Source organism: Bidens hawaiensis, unplaced genomic scaffold (assembly GCF_021521415.1).
Source record: "Bidens hawaiensis isolate Kalapana, Puna unplaced genomic scaffold, B.hawaiensis_p1.1 tig00023874_1, whole genome shotgun sequence".
In the NCBI taxonomy this organism is placed as follows: Eukaryota; Viridiplantae; Streptophyta; class Magnoliopsida; order Asterales; family Asteraceae; genus Bidens; species Bidens hawaiensis.
The window spans coordinates 241,895-268,205 of NW_027493759.1; the positions used below are offsets into that span (position 1 = coordinate 241,895).

The 26,311-nt window shown below is 33.2% G+C and overlaps 2 pseudogenes across 2 annotated transcripts in view; both read right to left on the bottom strand.

The window, feature by feature from the left end:
* Window positions 1-4,866, bottom strand: part of LOC143568289 (cellulose synthase A catalytic subunit 1 [UDP-forming]-like) — a 209,075-nt pseudogene extending 204,209 nt beyond the window's left edge. Inside the window, exon 1 of the transcript XR_013141556.1 lies at window positions 4,862-4,866. The product of XR_013141556.1 is annotated as a cellulose synthase A catalytic subunit 1 [UDP-forming]-like (transcript). The remainder of the gene's footprint in view (window positions 1-4,861) is intronic.
* Window positions 4,867-8,313: 3,447 nt separating this feature from the next.
* On the bottom strand, window positions 8,314-13,476 carry LOC143568277 (phospholipase A1-II 1-like; annotated as a pseudogene). Its single transcript, XR_013141553.1, has 4 exons — window positions 13,115-13,476; window position 13,003; window positions 9,689-9,988; window positions 8,314-8,984 (listed from the first exon to the last, which is right to left on the bottom strand). The product of XR_013141553.1 is annotated as a phospholipase A1-II 1-like (transcript).
* Window positions 13,477-26,311: the final 12,835 nt, after the last annotated feature.

A 26,311-nucleotide genomic window follows, 5' to 3' on the forward strand; every position in this document is an offset into this window, starting at 1 on the left:
AACGTGACCGGCTTTTGGTTTAATGTGTCATTAATCTAATAGCTTTCCACCTGCTGAAAATGAGCTAATGGTTAGCCAAATCTAATGATCCTAACGATCACAAGCATGCCTTTTTATGATGTTCGTTCGTTTAACTTTAGCATTGAACAAAGGAATACAATCATATTTTGTGTTGGTTCATTGTGAATATAAGGTTGTTCATGTATGTTTGTTTGAAAACTAAAAGAACATAAATTAACATAAACTGATAAAAGAACTTAATCAAAAGATTAGTCTCTTCTTGTCTCTAAAATGTGTAACGCGTATTTATAATTTATTTAGAGTTCTTGTTAAGTATAGAGGACTAAGTTTTTTAAAGTGCGAGGTTTCCTTAACTAAAGTTAAAAACATGTGTCAAAACTTGATTTACCGATAGTCACGTGTTTTATGTTAAAAAGAATGTCATCATGCAGAATATCGTCATCAAAAGTTTTAAGATTCTGCGAGGAAAAAGTGATTATGATCTTAAAAAATGGCTAGGTGGTTAACGGGTTGTCTATATAAATGAGATTTCAAAAGATTAAGTTTCGAAATTTAAAAAGGCTCGTGACGCAGTTTATTGTTTGTTTGACTTCAAATTATATTTTATTACGAAGTATTATAATTTATAATACAAACTTAAGTTGGAAACTACTGAAATGTTTGAAAAATAGGTAAGTTATTTATGTTGACCATTTGATGAAGAAAAAAAGCGGGGAAAATCCCTAAAATAGCCTATCTACAAAATGGATTCCAACTTTGTCTCCTAAATTTAATATTTTCAAAAATGGCCCTCTTTAACTCATATTTGACCATGTATTAGGAAATCTAACGCGTCTTTAATGACATGTTAGCATAACAAGTCGTCAAAAACATGTCATCAAAGACGCGTTGGATTTCCTAACATGTGGTTAAAGAGGCTAACACGTCGTCAAAGACGCGTTAGAGTTCCTAACACATGGTTAAAGATGAGTTAGGCCTCCAAACACGTAGTCAAAGATATGTTTGCATCAAACGCGTAGTTGAAGATATGTTAGCTTTTTTGTTTGTTTTTTTAATATATTTTTATAACTAGTTTTACTTATATTTGTTTTTCTTTTATAACTTTTAATATATAAATTTTTATATTATTTCGAATATACCGACGAGAAATGTTTACTTTTATCTATGGACCGACATAAATTTTATTTAAAACCGAGCGGGGTCAAATTTTATTGAATATTTTGATATTGATTTGGCACGGCTCGAGTTTGAGTTAGTTTATGTCAGTCAGTAGGTAAAAGTAAGCATGTCTTGTCGGTATATTCAAAATAATATAAAATTTTATATATTAAAAGTTATAAAAGAAAAACAAATATAAGTAAAACTAATTATGAAAATATAATATTAAAAAAATAAACAAAAAAGCTAACATATCTTCGACTACGCGTTTGATGCTAACATATCTTTGACTACGTGTTTGGAGGCCTAACTCATCTTTAACCATGTGTTAGGAAATCTAACGCGTCTATGACGACGTGCTAGCATCTTTAACCATGTGTTAGGAAATCCAACGCGTCTTTGACGCTTGTTATGCTAACATGTCGTCAAAGACGCGTTAGATTTCTTAATACATGGTCAAAGATGAGTTAGAGAAGGTCATTTTTAAAAATATTAAGTTTAGGAAACAAATGTGGAATTTCATTTTGATGGACTATTTTGAAAATTTTCCCTATACAATAAATGTTGTTGCTCTTTTTTCATTTGTAAACATTAAATATGAACAGATCAGTACACGTACACCGATTGGCATAGTCTATCAAATGAAAATGTGACACATGTTCTTGAGTGGGCACATTTGAGGTGACTAGTTTACAGGTATACACACTCTCCACTTACTCCTCCAATTAAATATTCTCAAATCTATAAGATTCGACAATTACGTATTCATTTTTACAGATTGTTTTTTAAATCTTACTAAAATATTTTAAAAACAATTTTTCAAAGTATTAATATCATTAAATACGTTTTTATAACATTAAAAAAATTATTTTTAATACCAACAAAATCTTGTTTAAAATTTGTAAACCCACATCTGGGTGATGTAAAATCTCTCTGTTAATTAGTCAGTTTTTTAAAGCTAAACTGCATAAACCACAGAAAATGGTTTAAAGTTATATAGGAAAATCTTGCTACTTGTCACTTTGAAATACAAGCGCTTCCTTAACCATGTACTAGATTATGATAATACTACTAACATTATAAATATATTAATATAAAAACATATAAGAGTATTATATCAAAAAAATATTATTTAAGTTTTAATAAAAGTATTATTATCAAAAAAAATATTTATGATAATTGTACTTTTATGAAGTTTACTATCAAGCCGGGGGCCTTATTCAGAGTAACATCTTTATTTCTACGGAGTAGAGGTAAGGCTGTCTACATATTAACCTCTTCAGACTTTACCATAACTTTGCTATTAATGGGATTACTGAGTACGGGATGATGATGATGATGATTATTATGTACTTTTATGAAGATTTTTTATTTCTTTATAACATACAAAATTTTTATAGTAGTTTATAAGTCAATAGAGGAGGGCCTAATTGTACATTCTCGAGACATCATGTAGTGAAATTTGATTGTAAATTTGTAGAGGTAAGTGAAGTGGGTTCACTTGTGCTCACTTGAGGACACATGCCATGTTTTCTTAGGATATGATGTGTGAGTGGGATAACTGTGTCAGGGTTGGAGGTGTTGACTCAATTGTCCATGTCATGCCTAATGAGCATACTTATCAAGCTTTGATATATCAATTTCAAAGTTTACAAATGAGAAAAAAAAAAGGTCTTTTTTTTAACTTGTTTGGTCAAAATGTCGTTTTCCCTAAAAATATACACTTCGGACATATTTTGTAATGTAGTTTATAAAATGTTGTAATTGATCCATCTATACAATTATAAATAGGTTACATGCATCGTTATAATCACTATTCTATTAATTTAAAAAAACATACTTTTAATATCACAATACTATAATCAAATGAACGATAAGAAATTCTCAGTGTTATGATATACGTTTAAAAAACTTTGAAACTAAAATTAACTTAAAAACGTATAGAATTTGTTCTGTTTTGGCCCGTTCACTCCCATTTTTACTTCCCCTTTAATCAGTGGCGGACCTACACGAAAGATGTAGGTGTAGGTGTCGGCCGACCTGCATGTTAAATCTCGATAGACCCTTGTAAAACTTTATAAACAACGACCCTCTTCCGACACCTATAAAATTATATTCTGGTCCGCCACTACTTTTAATTACAACTTAACATAACCAATATCACCCACTACGTCTTAACATGAAACCTTCGTTAAAAAATAATAAATAAAAATAAAACAAAAGTCTAAGTAGAGAATCAAGTAAAGAGGTACCACAGGCACATAAATAACAAATAACTTATACATATTGTGCATGTACAATGAGAAAGAACAATTCATAGACAGTTTAAAAAGCAAACTATGTATCAAATTTGATACACTAAAGTATATGATATGATTCTTGCCATTTTGTATCATGTTAAAACAAGGGATGATATCGGTGCTATATTGGTAAAAACTATTATAGAAGAAGTAGCGTACCATTTTACCGATAAGAAATCAATTAAAGCTTCTGCTGAGAATCAAGCCCGGCCCGTACGTACGCACTATGTGTTGTATAGGGAACTCAGAGAGGCAAATTAAGTTCCTCCCAAAATCCCCTCTATCATGCCATAATTCAGATTCAGCATACCAAACAATTGCTAATCAAAGTGGAACAGAAAATGGTTGTTGGGAAGAGTGGAGGTGTGCAATGACATATAATATAACAACACAATTATTCGAATATACTCTCACTTCACCCTTTTGCTTTCCGACTGCACGTTGGATGATGGATAATAATATTATTCTATTTTTACTTTCTCCCTTCGCTTGCTTTTAGGTTTATTATTTTGTTTTATAAAGTTTTAGGCCGAAACACTTCACTAGTTTTTGCTTTTTAAAGCATTCCCAACAAGAACGTACCCTTCTACAAAACCGGGACAGCATTCTTTTGAGCGAATATACTTTTTTCCTTTTCTTTTTTACCAGTAATATATGTCATGGAACCACCACATGTTTTCAGTTTCCATATTTGTCTTTCTTGAAATTAGATACATTGTTTGGGATTTTTTTAATTGTTAATGTCGTCATATACCTTAGTTGCTTACTTTGTTCAAAACTTTTAAGCCAACATACTAATCTCAAGAGTATCCTAAATTCTTTAGACTACTAGAATCGTCCACGAAAAAAAAAGTCTATGGCTTTGGGCATGTAATGTTAGTATTTTAGTATAATTGGATTAAATGGTCGATCAATTTAATCACAATAAACATTAAGCAGGTTTGGGATGTGTGGAGTGCACGCTTTCTTTAGTTTACTATGATGTTAGGGGCAAAGCCCCTAACGAACGGGGGTTCGGACGCAACGCCCCCGGTTGCGAGGTCCTAGGGGCGGCAGTCCCTAGCAGGGTCCAAGGGGCAGCACCCCTGGCTGGGGTTAAGCTGTCAGCTTGGAAAATTTTATTTTCGTTAATATTGCTTCATTAAAATTTCATTAGAAAAATGAATTTTATGATTATGTCACACATAATCATAAGTTTAATTTGGAGTTTATTTATTAACGAATTTTGAATTTTGAATAAATAACTGCTTAAAGGAGTTATCTAACTTGAAAACTGCCTGGAAACTGCCCTAGTGATAATATATCGTTCATGTTTTGATTGGCGTTTCCTCTGGTTCATCTTCCTCACAAATTCTAAATTCTTGTCTCAATTTAGAGTTTTATCCGATTAAAGTGTTTTGGAGAACCACCAAAATAACTTTTAATCTGAAAGTTATCACACAACTCTCTAAATAATCAAAGTTGCTAAAAAGAAATCCCTAACATGTAAAAAAATTGGGTCATAAAATACAAACTCAATAACATATATATAACTTGGATATCGCGATAACAATAAACCAGATAAATTTATTTTTACAAAGGGTTCTAATTAAAATACTTACAAGCTGTTTTACTGTTAGACACTAGCAATATGGATAGAGACAATTGACAAAGCATTCCACACTGCATAGATACGACATTGAGACAATTAATCTCGTCCACATTCCTCTCTAGTAGACCTCATGAGTCATGTTTCACACCTTTTCACTTATCCATATCTCTTTGGTTTGTTTTCTCTTTCCTTGTGATCCTATAAATCTTAAACCAACATGTTCACTTTATTTCCTACCTGCTTTTCATTTTTATTTTTATTTTTTTGATGCGTTGCTTGCTATAGTATTGGGCTCTTTAATAACTACAATGAAACCGAGCTTGGGTTTTAATACTTTAATTATTAAGTGTTAAATAGAAAATGTTACAAACATTTTCACTTTACAAAATATGACTAGTATCACTAATTACATGGGAAACCGGTGAACCGAAGCACTTTGGTGGATGGTATAAAGGCTTTAGGGTTTTTATGGGTTCGTCATTGTTCGAGAAGGGAGTACAGTACGTGAGAGAAGTGGAGAGTACGTGCTTAACATGTAAGGCGTTTGTGTTGGGTTTGGTGGTTTATCTTATCGTGGCTGTATTGTTCTATACAAACGTATATACCACTAGTTGGATAGTTTCTTGCTTTCCGTTTTGATGGTTCATTATGAAAATTTTGTTGGTTGTTAAAAAATATAATATAAATTACTAATTATATTTTTGACTTGATGTTACACCTACTCATCCAATTTATCCACGCAATACACTAGTCTTGATTGACCAAATATCTTTTTGTCTTTGTTTTTCTAGCTCTACGTCACCTCAAAGGCAGTATTATGGATTAATATTCCACCAAATCCAGTAATTAGTTCTGCCAGCAAAGACATGCAATGAGCATTTGGAAGAAATAAAAAAGTAGAACTTTCTAAAAATGCAACTTAGTGCTACATGTGTAATTACTTTCCTACCCTTATACATTGTCTAGGAAGCTCCTTCAAGGGTTCCATCTCTTCTAAAGACCATTCTTGGTGCAATTTCCTGTCATGTTAGTTTGTCTGTTTGCCACATTTTCCACATATTTCAACTAGAACGATCAAAAAAGTTTCCCTAGTTTTCTTTTTCTAGTAAATTAATGCTCTTATTTAGTGCATACTCCACTCAAATCCTTGTGTGTTCTTTTGTTGCATTATATGTTGATGAATTTTGGGCAGGCTCATTCTACGGTAAAAATATGTGCATTTTGCAATTGGTGGACGTTCATAGTTCTACTTGCATATCATTAACTTTTGCCTCCCGTCTGATAATATCATTAAATTTTTTTCACACATATTTGTAAGTATTCGAGGCAAGGAAATGGATACGGTCGTTGGTTGGAACTAAATGTGACAAAATGAGGGGGTCAAACACTTTAGCTAACACTTCAAAAGCGGATTAATTTGAGTTAGATCCGGTAAATTTACTCGCAATCACTTGTACATTTCTTTATTTAATTAATTTATCAATAATCCTGTTTAGCACTATTTCACTTAATTTTTGTAATTTGTCACATTGTAAGAACCCTAGAAATATGGTTCTGAGACTTTATATATATATATATATATAAAAGATGACAATGTGTATTAGATTGTAGTGGGTGCAACTCATCAACTCGTGCAGAATACATGGGCTCAGCCCAATTATATTTTTGAGCGGCCCAATGGATGTCGTTTGAGTATTGAAGCCCAATTAGTAATGCATCGCTACAAAAAAAATTAGCCTAACGCAAACTTTATTTTATAAAAATAGTTGCATTAAGTGAAGTTATATTAGACTAATATACATAATTGGCCCAATAGTTAGACCCAACTTGCTTAATTAGATAATTAATTAATACTTGTATGTTTTAGATGAAACGGGTTTATGTAAAATGCAAATAAACCGGAACATCAAAACTATAAACAGACATGCGCAGCGTATAAAACGTTGATATAACATTGTAGTCTAGCTATGCAAAGGGTAAAATATCAGTTAAATTAATAAGCATGTGTGGAATATAATATAATTATTACTAGTGTAGTTTTGCAAAATAAACAATATAAATGAATTACCTCAACACAAGATCATAGATTAATTAGTCAGTAACTCTACGTGACTGACACCTATACTGGTGTTAGTTATGGCCACTTATGTGAATTAATATTATAAGTGCTATTATTATTTGTTTTTTAATCACATGGTTTAATCATTATATAGATTTCGGCAGGGATTGAAAATAGAACTTATCTTGTGCATAATTTATGTTGGATCTATCAATACATGATACTTTGAGTGTCAAACATTAAGCAATATTATCTAGCATACGCTTAATGTGATTAAACAGTAAATTTCGCCCACGCTAGTTATACATATATTTATTGTTTGGTGAATTTAAAAAATAAAATGGCATAAACTAAAATTAATTATTGTTTATATCTATGATGAATTCATAAATATTGATTTATTAACTTTTGTAAGTAACTTTGTAATTAATTATTGCCATTATTTTTCAAACGGTACATAATATCCTAATTCCTAACAGAAACAAACTTGTTAATCAAAATTAAAACGTTGGACGGATCAAAATAATGGTAAACTCATGTCAAAGTAATAAACATAAAATACTAGATTTAATGGTATGTTTTTTCTTTTTTCCTTTTAATATGAAGGGGCTAAATTATACAAAACATATTTTGGGATAAAAATAAAGTATACTTTTTAAAGTTAAACGAGAAGTATATTCTTGTGACGACTTCCGTTTGCTTTTTTATGCATATATATTTCAGTTAACAGATAGCATTTACTGAAACTAATGCATGGGTAGAGTTTCTTTCTACAAATAAAAGAAACCACTTCTTCTTCCTCTTTCTTTCTTTAAACAAAATAAAAATGTATCGGTACACATTTAGAGAAGCTGAATAGTCAATGCAAAACGATTGGGCTATCAAGACTCTGGTCTAATATATGGTCAAGCTCAGAGGTTTCTTTTGGTGATCTCTTGCGGTTGTACTGAGTTTTGAATTTTTTTTCAGCATCAAACTAATAACGGACTGTTGAAATTTTGTCTTAATGGTTTGAGCTCGGGTATTGATTGTTAGGCCCGATGGCTTACCGCGAAGTCAAAACTTTTAAAAAAAAATACTAAAAGATTGTAATTATTATTATAGAAAAGATTGTAATTGTTATTGTAGTTTAAAATTGCAAATCCAAGGAGTAAGAAATTAAACACAATACAAGCAGCATTGAATTTGAAAGCAAATAAATGAATAATATATCCGGAGTTGAATTGGAAATCTGATTATGATCTCATGGAGCAAAATCATCATCTTCATGATCCATTAACATCCAAGAACCATCCACCTGCTGGACCATACTATTATTCTTCTCACACCACCAAGAAGCAGGAATACCGTACTCTTCCTTCAAACAATCCAGATACTTGTTTAAAAGCGCAATATCGCGATTAATTTCCAGCTTGAACCTGCCTTTGCTGCCTTGCGTCCCTGCAACACCATGCATATAAGCCTCCAAGCTATGCCAGCTAGACAAACTCCCAGGGCTTTTCAAATAATCAGATTTTGTAGTGTCAATTACCAACTCCATCCCAACATCCGAATACCCTATTAGAGGGTAGTTTGGAACCACATCTAATGCGTTGCGAATTCGTAGGGCGTGTAGATCTTTCTGTGAACTGAATACTTTCTTGAAGCTGGAGTCTCCCACACGAGGGCTGGCGTACACGAAGGTGGTCACTAGGCAGGGCTTGTTTGGCATACCTTTTGGCTTTGTGACTCCGTTCAAGACCATGTCGATCGCGTTAACTGTCGCGATAGCTGAACCTAAACTGTGCCCGGTTATGGTTAAGCTAATTTCTTCGTTCTTGTATTGTTCTACTAGTCTCTTCACCTCGGTCAGTACCTATATAGAACATGAAGCAATATTAAACAAAAGAGAAATATTTATCTTTAGGCGGTTTGGCAAAATATCACCTTGATTTATGGGTGTTATGTTTGTGAAGGTTTGTGGCAGTTATGGGTTAGGGTTGAAATTGGTGACAAGGAGAACAAGGGCTTGGGCCCATAATGTTTAATTAATTAAGTTGTTAACAATAATTTTATATCTATACATATTCTCGCTATGTAATTGTAATCTTTGCACCTTAATAATGAAATAACTTAATTGTAGCCCGTGAGTGTAGGTCTTCCGCAAAATTCTTGTGTCATGTTTTATTGTTTATATTTTTGTATGCGTGTTTATGATTTGTGAATGGCATGTGGCTTAATGATTTTCTAGAGAAAAACGCATCTTGCTCTCTGAATATGATCAAATTAAATGGCAAAGGAACTTTTTCAAAACTGAGAGCCGCTTTCCTCTTGTGACCTATGGTGGAGCCATAGACTTTTTTCCTTCGGGTAATTATTTTTTGGTATTAAGATTTCTAACTACACAACATAAAATTCGGGTCGGATCACATGTCAGTGTATCACTATCATAATAAAAATAGAATGTTATTGGGAAAAAAACATACAGTTTCATTTGAAATATATACATTTTATTGTTATTCCTTACGGTTTTCATGTTTTGCAAACCACCCAAAGATACAAAAGGATTGTAAAACACACCTGATCCCTTGCGCTCATTTTATTGTAAGGTGAGCGCGGATCTTCTGTCGTGTAGATGGAGTACCATCCTTGGTGTATTTTCGGATCATCATCATTGTTTTCACCAAATATTTTCTGAGCCGAAACCAACGTGAAATCCAAATCATTAACCCACTCCAACGCCCGAATAGTCCCTCTCCATGCAACCAAAATATCCCTCCTTCCTAACACCAACTTCCCATCATCTGTAGCCACCGCAACAAACCCCATCCAGTTAGACTCCTTGCTCCAAGCCTCGCGCGACAACGACTTGATGATAAACTGTAATATACAAGAATTTGAAAGCCTAAAACATTAAATATCGAATTAATATAACGCATCGGTAATTATTAAAAACTGATCGAATATCAATGATAACTAACCGAATGTGATATATTAATTAATGTTACTCAATCGATATAATATAACAATAAGTTTAGGGTGTTTAAAAAAAAACTATTCTAGACTAGAAGGGCTACTCTTGCCAATTAACTAAAGTAAAATTTGAAAACCATGCTTATCTTCTTCTTCCCGACCTTTCCGACGAGAGAACGTGGTAGACTCAAAAACAAACTGTTGTTGATTTCGCGAATTCAGGGGGTCGACTATCATAAATACAAAGAACGATTATTGTTTTCTGTTATCAAAACCTTAAACCTTAATCTCTCTCTGCCGAATACCCATCACCGCCGCCGCCCTACAACTCGCCGGAAACGACCGTCAACGCCATTGGTTGTTAGAAGGAAGGCCGCGCTATTCGCTGGAGCCTAAACTAGTCACCGCCGCTCTGCAACTCGCCAGAGAAGCCGCGGGCACCGCAACCACCTCTACGCAAATTCTCGCTGACAACGCCGGTAGTCACACACCACCGCTCGCCTCCACTCTCTGTGTTTCCGCATTAAGCCGCTGCCACCGGGAACCCGCTAAGTACCACCACCGTGAATCCACCATCTTGAAGGTAACAGCTTAATGCATGATCGATTCCACTATTTTGTTATCTTTCTCGCTCGTTCTGATTTGAAAATATGGGTTTAAAATCTGGTGTTTAACGAGAAGAGATAAACATATTGGCATATTAACCTAGTTAGCGTGATACGTTAAATGTGTTATGTTTGCTATAAACAGATTAAGAGCGTTGAACATGTTTATATACATTTTTAATGGCGTCATTAATGTATCGCATTGTTTATGGCGTGAACCCGTTTCCTCCATAAACTAATAAGTTTAACTTCATATCAAGTCATGTAGTGTTATAAATATTCTAACTCCAAACGATCCTAGTTCGGCTATCTTCCCTCCTTTGTGAGGTGGTGGATCTATATATATTCATATAATTTCTATTCACTCATATATATGACCTACATATATGATATATACATAAAGTATTGATTCTTATAAAAATACACTAACTTATTCATTGAATGATGTCATCAAGGCCAATCGGCCATGGTTTCCTCTATATTTATTATTTTATAGTAAGTCTATGCTCAGGTTTATAGATCATCAAGACCATCCTCGTGAATTTATGCCTTCAACACGGACTAAGAGTGTTATATATTATCATAGAAAATCTATAAACTAATTTTGGTTAAATTGCAAATTGATCAACTCACTCTTAAGTTGTGCATACATAATTATTCAATACGAATTTAAGGCTGATTTTACAAATGTATTTTGATTTATTTTGAAAAATGGACAAATTTTCCCAATACGTATGATGTCTCAATCATGTGTAGTGTCTATTAATTTGGATATTTTACACCCATTATGTCAAGTCCCGTATCGATACTATGTTCAAAAAAACTTTGAAAACAAACTTCACTAATTAATTTACCAGATGGCTCACTATATATATATCTATATATATATATACACACACGATGTCATATATAAATCTGAATTTTGGTTGTTATATAATACTTGCTAAATCTTGTTGTCGGTGTTTTCGGAAGTTAACTGTGTTATGAAACCCAAAGTGAATAAGTAATTATGAAAAGGATAATTATTAGTTGGAACCATGTTAAAGCTAATGAGAATAGTATGCGTTATTTGAGATGATTGGTAAATTAAATAATAATCATGTCTCATCCAATTCAAAAATATAAGTGTTCATATAAAAAGTTCTAAAGTGTAAAATTTGATAGCAAATAGAAAAGAATAATTATTGTTTAACATTGTATGCATGAACTTCTTTATTAAATAACGAATAAATAGTATATGAATTGTAAGCATACCCGAATGAAATAACATGATCTAAGTTACAATAAAACAATAATTGTAGGTTCTCTCGACGTTTAATCAAGCTTAAGTCTTTTTACGATTATCGCTACTCGCTTATAAGGTACGGATTCTGTTTTTCTTCACTCATAGTATTGGTTCTAGTCCATTTTATATTCGATGTCCGTCACTTCGTAGTGCGGATTTTTGTTATCTAGTTCGGTTTATTCGTATGATATGGTTATATTAATTTTATAGCATGCAATAGGTTATATATATTTTGAATTCATTATTGCATGTTCCTGTTTAAATATCTTTTAGTTATACGACTTTAGTTCAGTACTCTGTTACCCGAGCATTTCTGACTTGTCGTTGGGGCGTCAACGACATGGCACTTATCGTGACAGTGCGTAATCAAAGTTCACGGCGTCTCTGAAAGTACTCATGTAGTACCTTGGCCACTTAGAGGCGTATAGATCGATCTTAGCTCCGACTCCTGACTCCTGACTCCTGACTTCTGTTTGAGATGGAACAATGTGTGCACGCCACCCACACCGTCTCCTTGGTGCATGGACTAGCTAGCTGTGTACCCCTCTGTTTAGGCTCTGGGTGCTTCCGTGTTACACGACCTATTTATTTTAACGTCATCGTCGTGTATTTTAGTAATTATATTTTGTTTCGCTATATTTCTGGTCCGTTTTGATATGTGTATCTGCATTTGATTAAATTTGAGTATATTCAGATTACGTCCCGATCGTGTATCGGATTATGTTTCGCATCTAATTATAGTTCGGTCTAAAACGTGGTTTTATATCCGCAATAGTTTCAGTTTTATTTTAGTATGTGTTTTGTCTTATGTATGCCTTTACCTGTACTATTGTTCTCTCCGTTACTGGGCATTTTTTGGCTCAACCGTATTTTCTTGTTTGTGTCTGTCTTATTTGCTAACAGGTAATTCGGGAAATCGGGGAGATCAGTGATGAGAGTAAAATGAAGCTCAAGAATAAGGACTTGATTTAATTTTCTTTTATTTAAGCATTTAATAAATTTGACTTAGAATTTCTTTCAGTGTTTTTAACTCTTTTGGTTGCCATGGGATTCTTTTCATTTCATTTAAATGAATTTTGTTTGGTCTATGATATCTGTAATAGTGACACGTCAGCCTGCTCCGGGTTGGGGTGTTACATAAACGCTTCTGGAACCGATATAGACGAGGCCGCATATATGTATTTAGTAACCTGATACTTATTTAGCGGCCTCCCTTGACTCACACCCACCCTAGACAACAGATCCTTGCGTGCATAGCGGCTCGTTCCAGCATACTTGGATACCTTAACCGAGTTGAAAGCATCGTAAGTGGCTTGACCATTTCGCCATAGTGGATGATGTAGCTACGGAGATCGGGTCCGGGAGGGTCTAATAATCCCTTCCAGTTGGTTTCTCCGCTTAGAGTTTTCCATTGTTTGGTGATGTTCTCTGTGCCTTTGTGAACATCACCATTTTTCGCTTGTTTTTTCTTTCTGCGAAAAATATTCATCATATGATTTGATTGCTTTGAAGCGTTACAAAGGAATGGAGTCCACTCATAATAAGCAAAAGTTACTTATATAGAGAGATTCTTTCATTGAAATCTAAGCAACATAAAACGTATGAAATTTGCCAACACTTTTGGGCATTAATAATACTATATGCAAATAGCAAATAATTAGATAACCACAGTTTGCAAGACGTACAATTTTCCCAATCCGTAATAATACTATGTTTTATTGATTTATTTTAACTCTTAGCTAAACATTCCACACTTCGATTGTATAACATTAATCAAAGTGTGATATTTATTGTGTAAACCTGTAAGGAACCACATATTATATCTCATTAATTTATATAGAGGTTACAATATTATTTGCAAGTATATGTGGAATAGTGTTGTAAAACTCGGTCAAGTCAGTCGGGTACTCGGCGATTACTCGCTCCTCGGCTCCCATCCGAGGCGATTTTCTCCGGCTCATTTTATATTACTCAGACTTGAATCTAGGCGGTTCACTCGGAGGTACTCGGCGATTACTCGGTTGTAGTCGACAATGACTAGCTCGGATCTAGTCGGTGGTCCACTCCGATCTTGGCGGCCAAAAATAATAAAAAGTGAATATCGGTTTTTAAAATCCTTTTATATTTGTAATTGCATTATTTTTATTTATATTGATATTCACGTGCTTTGTTATAATTATTAGTAAATTAACTTACGATATTGGCATATATTTAATTTCTTACAAATTAATTTTTTTTATAATTTTTCATATTCGAGTACTTCCCAAGTAAGTCCCGCCTAGGCCGAGAACTCACAACTCTATAGTTGAGCACAATGTTTTAAAAACCGGTTTTTTACTTGTATTGGATTGGACTAAAAATTGGTACAACTGGTTGAACCGGGTTATACAGAGAGATTCAACCGGTTGAATAGTTTACCTTATAATTTCCTATAAATACAACTTTAACTCCAAAAATAACTCAAAAGTAAATGATTTTATAACAAAAAATAATCCAAGAGTTAATCCAAGTTAAAAAAAATAATACAAAAGCACTCAATTTAAAAAAAACAATCCTAAAGTTTACACGTTTGAATATTAATTGTTGGGTTAAAAGTAATTTTAATAAAATATAGGCCGTAAATATTAAAAATTTCTTGGGCATAAACCGGTTTGTTGGTAAAAACAAAAACCGGTATTTAGAAAAAAAAAAAAAAAAAAAAAACCCGCCGGTATGATGTACTAACAAACCAGCCAAAAATATCGGGCTCAAAATACCAGCCTGCTGTGTGAAATCCGGTTTAACCGGTTTTTAAAACACTAGTTGAGCGACAAGACAATGCCTAGCAACTTGATTAGGCATATTGGTGAACAACTACACATAACATACCGCGGAGTCTGATCATCTTCATCAATGAATAAACTGCATAAGTACACTTTGGTAAACTATGTGCATTACTAGCAAGAAGTTTCTGAAGGAGTTTTTCTGTCGATAGTTATGTACGTACCAACCGACAAGCCAAGAAAAACTATAAAACATTTCTAAAAAGAGTGCCTATCTTCGAAATTTCATCAGCATCATCACTGATGCAAAGTCCTACGCTAATCCATCAGTAATAGTGGATTAACATTCCGGTTTGGTTCCCACTCATTCTTTTCAGTAAATTGTCAGTGTGGACCTAGGTATCCAACTATCCATCATCATTATGTTGGTAAGTCACCATTTAAAAAGTTCCAACAAGGTTCCAACACAGGTTTTTCAGTTTGTAGAGTAGCTCGTAGTTATAACTACGAGCTACTCTAAATCCTTTCACAAACATTGAAGAGGGTTACTCTTATGATTGTTCCTGCACTACTTTCTTGGACACGAGTCATTTTCGGCAGCAAATACTATGTACCTGCAGGCGAATTTTCTTAGTGGACACTCAGTCTTTATTAACAATTAATGAACGGAAGTTAATTTGTTGAAATTATTAACAATTCATAAGGTGAAACTCAGTGGTGAAGCTTGGCCGTAGTCATAGCGGTGACCGAAGTCAATGACCCAAAAATTTTCGGCTCGGCGATTCGGTTCGGGTCGGGTCAAACAATATGAAATCTAATTATCTAATTTTTCATCATTCATTCAAAGTTCAAACGATTGTTTTTACAATAATAAAAAAAAGCTATATAATTTTTAACCAACATATAATTAAAATATTCATGATAATACGAGTAGGTGAGTGAGTACCTAGAATAAAAGACTGATCTACTTTCATTAGTATTTGATTGTGGTTGTGGAGCTTCAGAATTACCTTGATTTTCTTAGTTAAGATCCACTTTATTAGTATTTAACTGTAGTTGTTGTAGAGCTTCAGAATTAACCGGCTTACTAGTTGAAGCTTTGTGTTTTTTACCCGTTTGTTCAAGATCATTTTTTTTTTTTTGAAAAAAGAACTAACGGTCTTGTTTTTTTCATTATTTACCTAATTAAAAAGAATCAATATGATTGAATTAAACTAAAATTTCACCATACAATACTAATTATAAGCTTAATTAATCAATTTCTCTAAATCCCCAATTCCACAATTATAAACTCTAATTTTATAATCCTTGAACAACAATCAATAAAGATGCAATACAATGCTTAACAACTCAACAATAGTGAATAATAGACTAAAATTAACAAGTACCTTGCTGATTAGTTTGTGGTGTCTCCAAGGTTGAAGGTGTTGTCTTGTGTTTGGAGGGCGGTGGTCTTCAGTGAGGCAGTGCCTCTAAGTTTTGAACTGAATGAATATTAGATGGCTTTCAAACACTAACCCAATGGCAATCCCATTTTTTTAAACAAGTTTATTATTGTTATAGATAGTCCCTTTAAGTTTGACTTTTATAAAAACAAAGGTTTTTAATATTCGACTAGTATTTGTTTATAAAAATGCGAGATTTTATAAAAAGAAAAATCAAGTGCGGGTATTATAAAAAAAATTTCATGGTGACCGTTAGCCTTGGAAAATACATCGGGGGTGACAACCCTCAATACCTTAAAATTTTTCACACAAAAATAACGAAATTTACCCTATTAACCAAAAAACCAGCAGTGACCAGAGTCGCCCCTGGTCCCCATGAACCTTCACCCTTGGTGAAACTTTTAGTAGAGTTGTTTAATGACACTTGTATATTTGATTAGTTTTTATTAAAATATTAAGTCACTAATTAAGTTAGACTATTCGGTCACTCTTAACTCTCTTGTATCTACAGTAGTTTATATGTCTCATTTTTAAGTGATTAGAAAAAATACAAGTAGATATATACAAGGAAAGTTATTTGAGAAGTGAGAGCGCTTAAAGTCCCGTATGTTAGAAACCTATAGAGTAGAGTACTCTCTACTCAATTCCATCACCATTTTATTCTTCCATATTCCTTTTCAAGAACACCGATACCTAGTGCAAACTCGGGTGTGAGAATCATCTCCGGCATTTACATAGTTCAGTTGTTCAACCGTAGGAGACAGACATACTCTTTATTAGACACCTAAAATTTATTTTAAGGAAAGCTTATTGAATATACAACGATTAATATTTTCTTTTTGTTGAACCTCTGTTGCAGTCATGGATGTCAAGAACAAAAATCTATAGTCACAACAAGGAAAACAAAGTCAAAGGTGAAGATGCTGAACAGGTGGACCACTCAAGACAAGAAATTTCTGTTGAACATTTCACTAGAGACACCGGCTTTAATCGTTATATTTATATCAGTTATACTTTATATTTTCCCCCATTCGGTTTTGTACATATACGGTGTTGTACTATAGTATTTCTGTTGTATAGTGAGAGTATCGTTATAATTATTTTGTTATTTTTTTTTAATAACATGTGGCCTCTGTCCTACGAAACATATATCCTCATCCAACGCTAACGATATGCTCTTCCGCTCTTGGTGGCAAAGATTTTACAAGGAAGCATCATCAAAAACACATGTTTCAATCAATTTTATCAAGTAAAATTGTATTTTATATAGGTAATATACTTTTACTGTACACGACATTATACAGTATTTCACATATAAATAAAAGCGTGTCGTTATTTTATTCTGAATGGAAAAATACCATATTTCCTATTATATTTACAATTATAAATTAGTATAATTGAGAACTTTGGTGCCATAGTGTTCTTTTAAGGCTATAAATTTTACTATTTATATGATTATTTTCAACATTTATTCAAATAGTTGAGTTGATTTGATGATTGATAAAATGTATCCTAATACTTGATATACTAAATGGCCCAAGTTCAAGTCCCCTTTGTCGCACATTTTCTTTTCTATCTTTTTTTTTCTTTTTTCTTTTTTCTTTGTATCCATCTATTGCTTAAGTAGTCCCCTTTGTAGCACATTTTCTTTTCTTTCTTTTCTTTTTTTTGTTTTTTTTTCTTTGTATACATCTATGTATTGGTTGTTGTATTAGCTTTTTTTTAATTATGTTTTATTTGTTTATTTCTTTTAAATAAGACCAAATTATTTTTTAGTTTTAGTTATCGTACATGTAATGAACCTAATTGATACCGATAGAATTCGCATCGAGTCGGCTTAATGCCAATGTTTTTGTTTTAATCCTGTAGACTCACCGCCCGAAATCGACAACGCTCGAGTTTTGCCAATGCTCGAGTTTTACCAACCGACGCCACCCCATTGGTTCACCTCATTTTTATAACGTGTTGTTTTATATTTGATTTTATTCCAATACGATAATGCGCGTCACCAAATTCGCATTGACTTACCGGTTTAATGCTTGGGTTTTATCACTATTTGAGTTTTACCGACTTGCCCGGCGCAACGCGCCGGGTTAAAAACTAGTTTTATATAATTTTATTTTGAAATCTACGACGAATACATGTTTTCAAAAGCAACCATAGCACATATTATAATTAACGTATCATGATTTTATTGTTGTTCTATACTCATTATCTTGATCACCAAGAAAAGAGCAAAATGATGAAAAAATCAAAATCCTTGTTTCACAATTTCAAATACGATTCTCGGCTCACTCAAATTAACTAAAAGTAGAACAAAATTATACAACAGTTATATTTTACAACTATAACCATGAAATTGATGGCACAAAAATTCATCCTTTTTACACGTTAACCAGAAACCCATTTATTATACGAATTAAAGACTAAAAATATAAAAATATAACGTAGTTAGTAATAAAAGTTTTTAAATTATGAAACTCGAGATCTTCATATATATACGATTGAAATTAAGTTTGAGTTATATTCATGTAATAAGAAAAAATAAAAACAATATTAGACTCACAAATTATGGCATGGCAACCACTTATTTATTAGGTATAGCAATAGCAATAAACAAAAACACAAACCTTTTGGTTATTTTGAGAGATTAATTCGTCTAATCTCCTTCAAATAATGGCTAGATATATTATTTGTTTATTTTAAGTGGCAAATATTACTCATACTTTATTTTACACTAACAAATCTAAACCAGTCAAATCGTTATTTATATGTAGAGTTCACAAAATTAGCAAACAAAATATAGTATCCAAATCAAAATCATGGTTATTTGATGTGATATTTAATTGATTGTATATAGACCAATATTAAAGTATCCAAACGTGTGATGGCAATCCCAAAATGCGAAAACAATTGCGTAACGGCAGTGTGTGAGGGGGGGGGGGGGGGGGATGGGATGGTAGTGGGTGGGCTACAACTTATACTATTATGGTCTTTTGTTTTAATAATTTTGTTATACACACCTATATGTCCAAATATAGTTATAAACCATGAAGGGTTGTTTTAGGGATACCCCACGCCCTCCTATACGCGCCGTATAGTTTTATAGGAAGCCTATACGAAATCATATACATCTCGTATAGAGCTATAGGGGGGCGGGGGTTATACGGGGGCCTATACGCCCCAGCCCCGTATAATCCTATACAGGACGTATAGACTATAGAGGGTGTCCCTAATAGGACTCAAAATATAAAGAATTATGTTATATGTATAGCAATTTGTAAATAACTTTAAATTGACCGATCACAACTTGTCTACTTTTTTTAAATTTTAGTTTTATCCCAGCTTACACTATAAAACTACAAATCATACACATTTTTTACTTATTTATATTATAATAATATTTCATTTATTATCTAAATTTATTTCTCTCCAAAGTTATCTTCATATAAAACTCCGCGTGTTCAAGAAGATTTGCAAAATATTGTTTGCTAAAAATGACGTTGCGTGATTACTAATAATGTAACCTTAACATCACTCTGGAGTGATGAAAGTACTTACCTCGTTCTCGTTTTTCATTTATTATTAGCTTGCATGCATGGATCCCTTTTACATTTTTATAAAAGGAAGGTTTCCTCTTCATTTATAAGAAATGAAAAACGTTTTTAGGATCAAATCATCTACAATATATAAAACAAAACCCTAAAATCTTATGTATCGTGATGTGGTCGCTCTCATTTTTTATGAACGCCACCAGATTGCTTAATTTTTAAATGGAGGTCTCTCATTGATTTAACCCAAATTCATAGGTATGGGTCTTACCAAAACCAGATAGCTCTTAAACAGGTTATAACATCTCATTAAATTAAAAATTAATCTTACCAATTATTTGATGTGAAAATCCTATAAAATAAGGATATACTAAAATTTAATATCCAATTTAAAAAGAAACAGATATTATTTATAATTAATAAACGATTTTATAGTAAAAAACATAAGTGAGTCATACTCTTCGTTATTTATTTTTAAAAAGTCTTAGTTCATATTGTCGCTGTGTTGTTTTGATTTAATATCCTTTAGTGGCTTCAATGTAGGACATGATTTGTTCGAATAATCGTCAAGCAACTTGAAAGTGTTTTAAGATGTATTTTGGTATTGATTATAATGAAAGTTTGTATTAAGATATATTTTGGTCGGTTATAATGAAAGTTTGGTCATTCAATATAATTATTAAGAGCTATTACTAAACAGATATATTTCATTCAGTACTAAATGGTTCGGAGGGGTAAATAGTCATTCTGCACAGTCATTCAGATGTCCAACCAAACAACACTTATTCATTCTGCACTTACTGGCTCAGATCCTTTTTATCATTCAGACCTTTTAATTATTCAGCACTTAATGGTTCAGCATTTGCCAAACAGCCCCTTACTTGTACAGCGGATGACATAAAAATGGTGGAATACTTAGGGGTTTAGAATCGTTCAAATAAGGAGGTAATAACATGTGACATTTGAGCAAAAACAAGGTACACCTCAGTACGTATTTACCGATTAAGCAAATAAACGCCTTTTGCGTAACAAACGAGCGATTAACCGAACGGGTCGGGTTATGACCCAGATATCTCTGGGGGGCCATCTATAAGTGATATACGTTTAATACAAGCTAAAACATTAGAAATATGGCCTTAGTTTGATAGCAAACAAGTTAAACGAAAACATGCTCGTTTAACTACCCGCTATAGATTTAAATGCGAAAGATAGTTACAAAACAAGCATTGTATCATCCGTTAAGCCGAAAAAGACTTACCAAACACTTACTTGAAATGTTTTAAGCGATCCGAGAAAATATTTTTGATTTTTACAAACATATAGTATGTTTTTATAATTTTACACAAAACTAGCCGAAAAACACTCGTTTTCGCGCCAAAAACCGAAACCGAACTAAATTTGGACCGGGCTTTTCGTATTTGGGCTGGAGAAACCAGATTATTGGGCCAAAACAGCCCATCTTGGGCCCAATCTTTCTTCCGGCCACAGCCGCCACCCCCCCTATTATTCTTTCACATTTAAACTAGATCCAATACATATCCAACATTATTTCTTGAAAACTCTGGATACAGACTCTGCTCCAGCCAGAAAAACTTCAAAACCTAAGGTGAGGGGCTTAAATAAGTAGCTTTTATGCTTGTTTAAACTTGTTTAATACCATAAAAACATGTCTTGGTTACCAAAAATCATTCATAACCGTGTAAAAATCCTAAAAATGGTCCATAAACATGTTTTGATCATACACATGGTAAGGAACCTGTTTTGATAGTTTTTTTTTGCCATAAACACGGATTAAAGGGTTGAAACGGCGTTTTTACGGTTCAAAAGTTCGTTTTTGTGCACTAGCCGAAACCCTAAGTTAAGGGCTGTTATGTTGATGAAATATTTCTTGGTTTGTGATATAGGACTTGTACCTAGCTTTCTTAGAAGCACAAGAACCTGAAAACTTGATTAAAAGGTCGGAAACGAGCTAAACCCGCCAAGGTAATGCCGAAACACTCGCTTACGGGCTACTTAGGTTAAGGTTATGATGTGCATATTTTTAGGACTTGAAATTTTTCAGGGACATCAGGGACCATTTCAATGAGTCCCTGTTCAAATTTGGTAATTTTTCGACCATTCGAGAATATTTGGCGAATTTATTACCGAATTAGGACGTTTATTTGGGAAAAATAGCTAAAATACTTCAAAAATTAAGAAAATTTTCTGGGAACTCAGATTTGATGTATTTTGATCAAATATGAATTTTGGGATCATTTGGAGAAGTTTAAAGGTGTTTTTTTATTTGCGTTCGTGTGAATTTTTACAGCCGAATTTGGGCTGAAAAGAATATCGCACGAGCTTTTTACATTCTGGAATTGATACAAGTTGTTTTGGGACATGATTTTAGTATTCAGGAATTTTTGGAAATTTTTTGGGGTAAACGGACGATTTTCATACGAAATATAGCTGATAAAATGAATTTTTATAAATTAATAAATCAGTAAATAAATTCCAGAAATATTTTTAAAAAATCTACATATTTTAATTGATAAGTGGTTAAATTTTCATGATTTAATGATTAATGATTAATTAATTATGCTAATCTGAATATTAAACAAATTCAGTTTTTATAAAAACCGGCAAGTTCGCGACTAGTGAATCTGCGGGAATATCAAAACACCAAGAGTGATCAAAAATCATATTTTTGGACTAATTAAATAAAAATGAACTTTTCTACGATAAACCTGGACAATCCGGGTGGATTGTGCGCGTTTCTTCTCAAATCAAACTGAATAAACGGAAACGGGCCCCGTAGCTAATCCGGGACCCCAGTGTGTGATCTTTCTTTATAACTTAATCATTTTATTAACCAATACATTTACTCAAGCTTATTTTCCCATAAGTGTTTTCTGAACGTGTAAACGAGCAACTTGGCCCAGCTAGAAAAACGGGAATCTGAGCCAAGTTCGGTTTTGAGTATTAGACATTGAACAACATCACAACCTAAGCCTATTGCCACTTTCTGGGCGTTCCAGCTACAACCAGATTAGTTATACAGCCCAGTTTAGTATTGAGATTATAATAATATTAAAATATTAATATTATTATAATATTGATTATAAGAACTACTGATAGCGGACTGAACAAACCATGAGTTGATACAGTACTGAATATCTACTAAACTGTGAGTTTCATGACCCCACTTTTAAACTGTTTTACGAACTTTTGGGGTGAAAAGCATGTTTGCTTATATCTATATTAATCCGAAACATGTGATGATGTGAATTATCTAAGTGCTAACACACGAAAGTCCCCAAGATCACAGTGATTAACTTCGAGCCGGTGGCTTGTGAATAGTACTATTGGTTTGACAAACCCAGGCGGGGCCAGCACGGTTGCTGAGACATTATCCCGTTTGCACATGTCCATATTTCATTTTTACGAACCAGCTATGTAGTGTTAGGCATAGCTACCGGGGCATATTGTGGGCGGAAAGGGGCCACAGTGGTTGATTGAGCGTGGGAAATGGAGGCACGCAGCACGAACAGTCCAGGCTTCACTGTAGCTTAGCATAATTACATCACATACATCATTTACATACATACATACTTATTTCATGATTACAAGTGTTGACTTGTGAATACTCATTACTGTTTTCTTGAAACTCGTGAAACTCACCAACTCTAGTAGTTGACCCGTTTTAAACTGCTTTTCAGGTGTACCTAAATCGGAGTAATTTGGTGATCTGTTACTTGCATGAAGTGTGTGGTTGATGCTATGTGAATAGAAGCAAAGACGTTAGTAGTAAGAACGTTTAGTTAACGAACTAGTTTTGTTTGTACCACCTAGACTGTAAAACAATGATAGAACGAAGAATGTAATATAATGTAAATTAGTTTGTAATGTTTATTTATAAACAATGTGTTGATACCAGAGGTGTCTGTTACATTCCCGTTTTACGCTTCCACATTGTGCTAGTTGGGGTGTGACATGACATTAGTATGCAATTTGAATGTATTGTGTTTTTTATGTAATACCAAGAGATAGTTGTTTGTGTGTGTGGTTTGTTTATTACCATCTTGTTACACCGTCTGATGGTTAATGAAAGTTTCTTTCTATTTTTTTCTCCTAAAAAATAAAGAGAAAATAGATGCCCACATTGAAAAATTATTACTTTAAATAAATAAAAAAAGGAAATGAAAAATCAATCCCGTTTTAAGGTTTCCGAAACCCTGCGAAATAGGCATCGTCGGAATCTAATGGCGGCAGCCTGGTCCGTTCTCCGTTCCGCCAACGTAAGAGCATCAGCATCTAGAATCTCCGGCGGCAGTAGTTCACGTTCTCCTTTCTCCATTCGAACTCAATCTCATCGCATCTTCAGGTAATCCTTGATTTTTGCAATTTAGAATTTTGACATATGATTTATGATTATTTATTAGGTTGACCGATTTCAGAATATAATTTTCTTTTACGATGTGTTCAATTCTACTTGTAAATTAATTAATATTATAAAAATTGATCAGGTCGCCTGTAGTCGAGATGAGTAGTTTTGCTGTGGACATTCCACACAGCCACTGCTTCTGCATTAATGACTTCAATGCTTTCTTCTACTGTTCCTCCTTCTAGATCTTCTGCTTGGCTTATTGATGGTATTCTAAATTCCATCATTTTTAGTTTATGTACCTAGGTTAGAATATTGTGTGTCAGCTTGCTTTATCCTTTTGTTATCTATCACTTCGCATCATACATACATACATACACTTTTGGTAGAATTTAAATCGTGCATATTATTCTATTAGATTGCATACAAGCAAAAGTGCCATTTTGATGGCTTTGTATTTTGTTTTATGCTACCGATTACAATCTGGGTTACCTGGTTTTTTGTTGCAAACAAATCATTCTTCTTTTGCAAGTATTAAAACTACAGTTTGTTAGAATGAACAGCTTTTGGTAACTTATGGAAATTTAATACACGCATTTGGTACTTTTTTTTTGTTTAAAAGCCACTTATTCTTCTGAACATAAATTTTTTTTTTTAATTCAAGATTTTTGTGTGTGTGTGTGTGTGTGGAACAACAAGCCAATGTGATGGGTTGAAAAGCTAATCGTGCTTTAGTGTACTTCTCTAAATTATCTTAAGTATGTGCTTTGTTGTGTTAAAAGTGAAGTATTATTGCATCCTTTGCACAAATATGTTTTGGTTTCTAGATATATTGAAAGTTAATTTTTTTTTTGTTCAAAGTGGTTACTGTTAGGTCATAATACACGTGGCTTTGGCTCACATGAACTTAGCTTTAGGATTAGTATCTAGATTAAGTGAATACATAAACACAATAAAAGTAACCCTATGGGCAGGGTTTATGAGAGACTAATTATTATGCTTGATTTGATCAAGATTATACATTTAGGGACCTTGTTGGTTCATAAAGTTTACATATTATTATTTTTAATTTTTTGATGCAACTGGTTTAGTAAAATGAATCTCGTATACAATATATTGTGCTGAAACTCATTAATTTGGTTATTGACTTCGCAGATTCTTAGCGCTGGGATTGTTCTGAGAGATTTATGGAGGGCAATTTCCTGCTTTTTTATTTTTAATTTCTGAATCTGGTTACGAAACTCGATGCTGATTCAATAGTTTTCTTTCAAGATTTTGTATTACTTTATGTGATGTGAAGAGACCGTGCCCTTCTGTTTTGGGTCATTAAATCACTGGTTTTGTAGAATTTAAACTCATCTCTATTAGTTGTTCTTGAGGACTACAAGTAAATATAAATAACTTAGAATTTTAACATCAGTCTTGTACCCGTTTACTCAGTGAATTTGTTTAATGCAGCTGATGAGTGTTTAATGGGTCAAAAAAGAGGGATTTGTTGGTATGGGTCATACTTTTTTAGCTTGCTTTTTTTTAATTCATTTATGAAGTTTGATTAAAAAGTTATATCAAGGGTCACTTGAGAAAATGGAAGCATGATTAGAGCCATATGATCTCCATCTACAATTCTTGGTATTCATTTTTCATGTGATCAGCAATTCGTCTGTATTTTCTGCCTTATGACTAATCACGTTAGGGATCAATTCAGATTGAGTTGATGAGTCAGTACCTAACTCATATTTACCTGTCATATTTACCTTAATCTGGACACTTAAAAAGTCGTGTAACACGGGCATAAACGTGTAAACCATTCATGTAAAACCATTAATCTTAAATAAGTGAATCAAGTTCACAGAATGGAGTCGAGTTGTAAATGGGTTATAAACAGTCTTAAATACGGGTTCTTGGCATGTTTAACTAAATGGTTAGAATTGTCAAATCACGCATGACCCATTTAATTAGATATTTGCCTATCGAATATAACTATACAGATCAAAGCAACGAGAGAGAAGACAAATACTCAATTCATTGCATAAAACACAAAGATTAGGAATGTGCTAGCTTTTTTCTGAATGACAAACATACATCTCCTTAAAATCCACATCTTGCTCACTTTGTGAGACTCTAAACTCACAGTAATTTGGTGAGGATACACACCATTTGCCACTAGACGAAGAGGCCATTGGCTAGTTGACCCACAAAAACACTTGACAACTAAACCA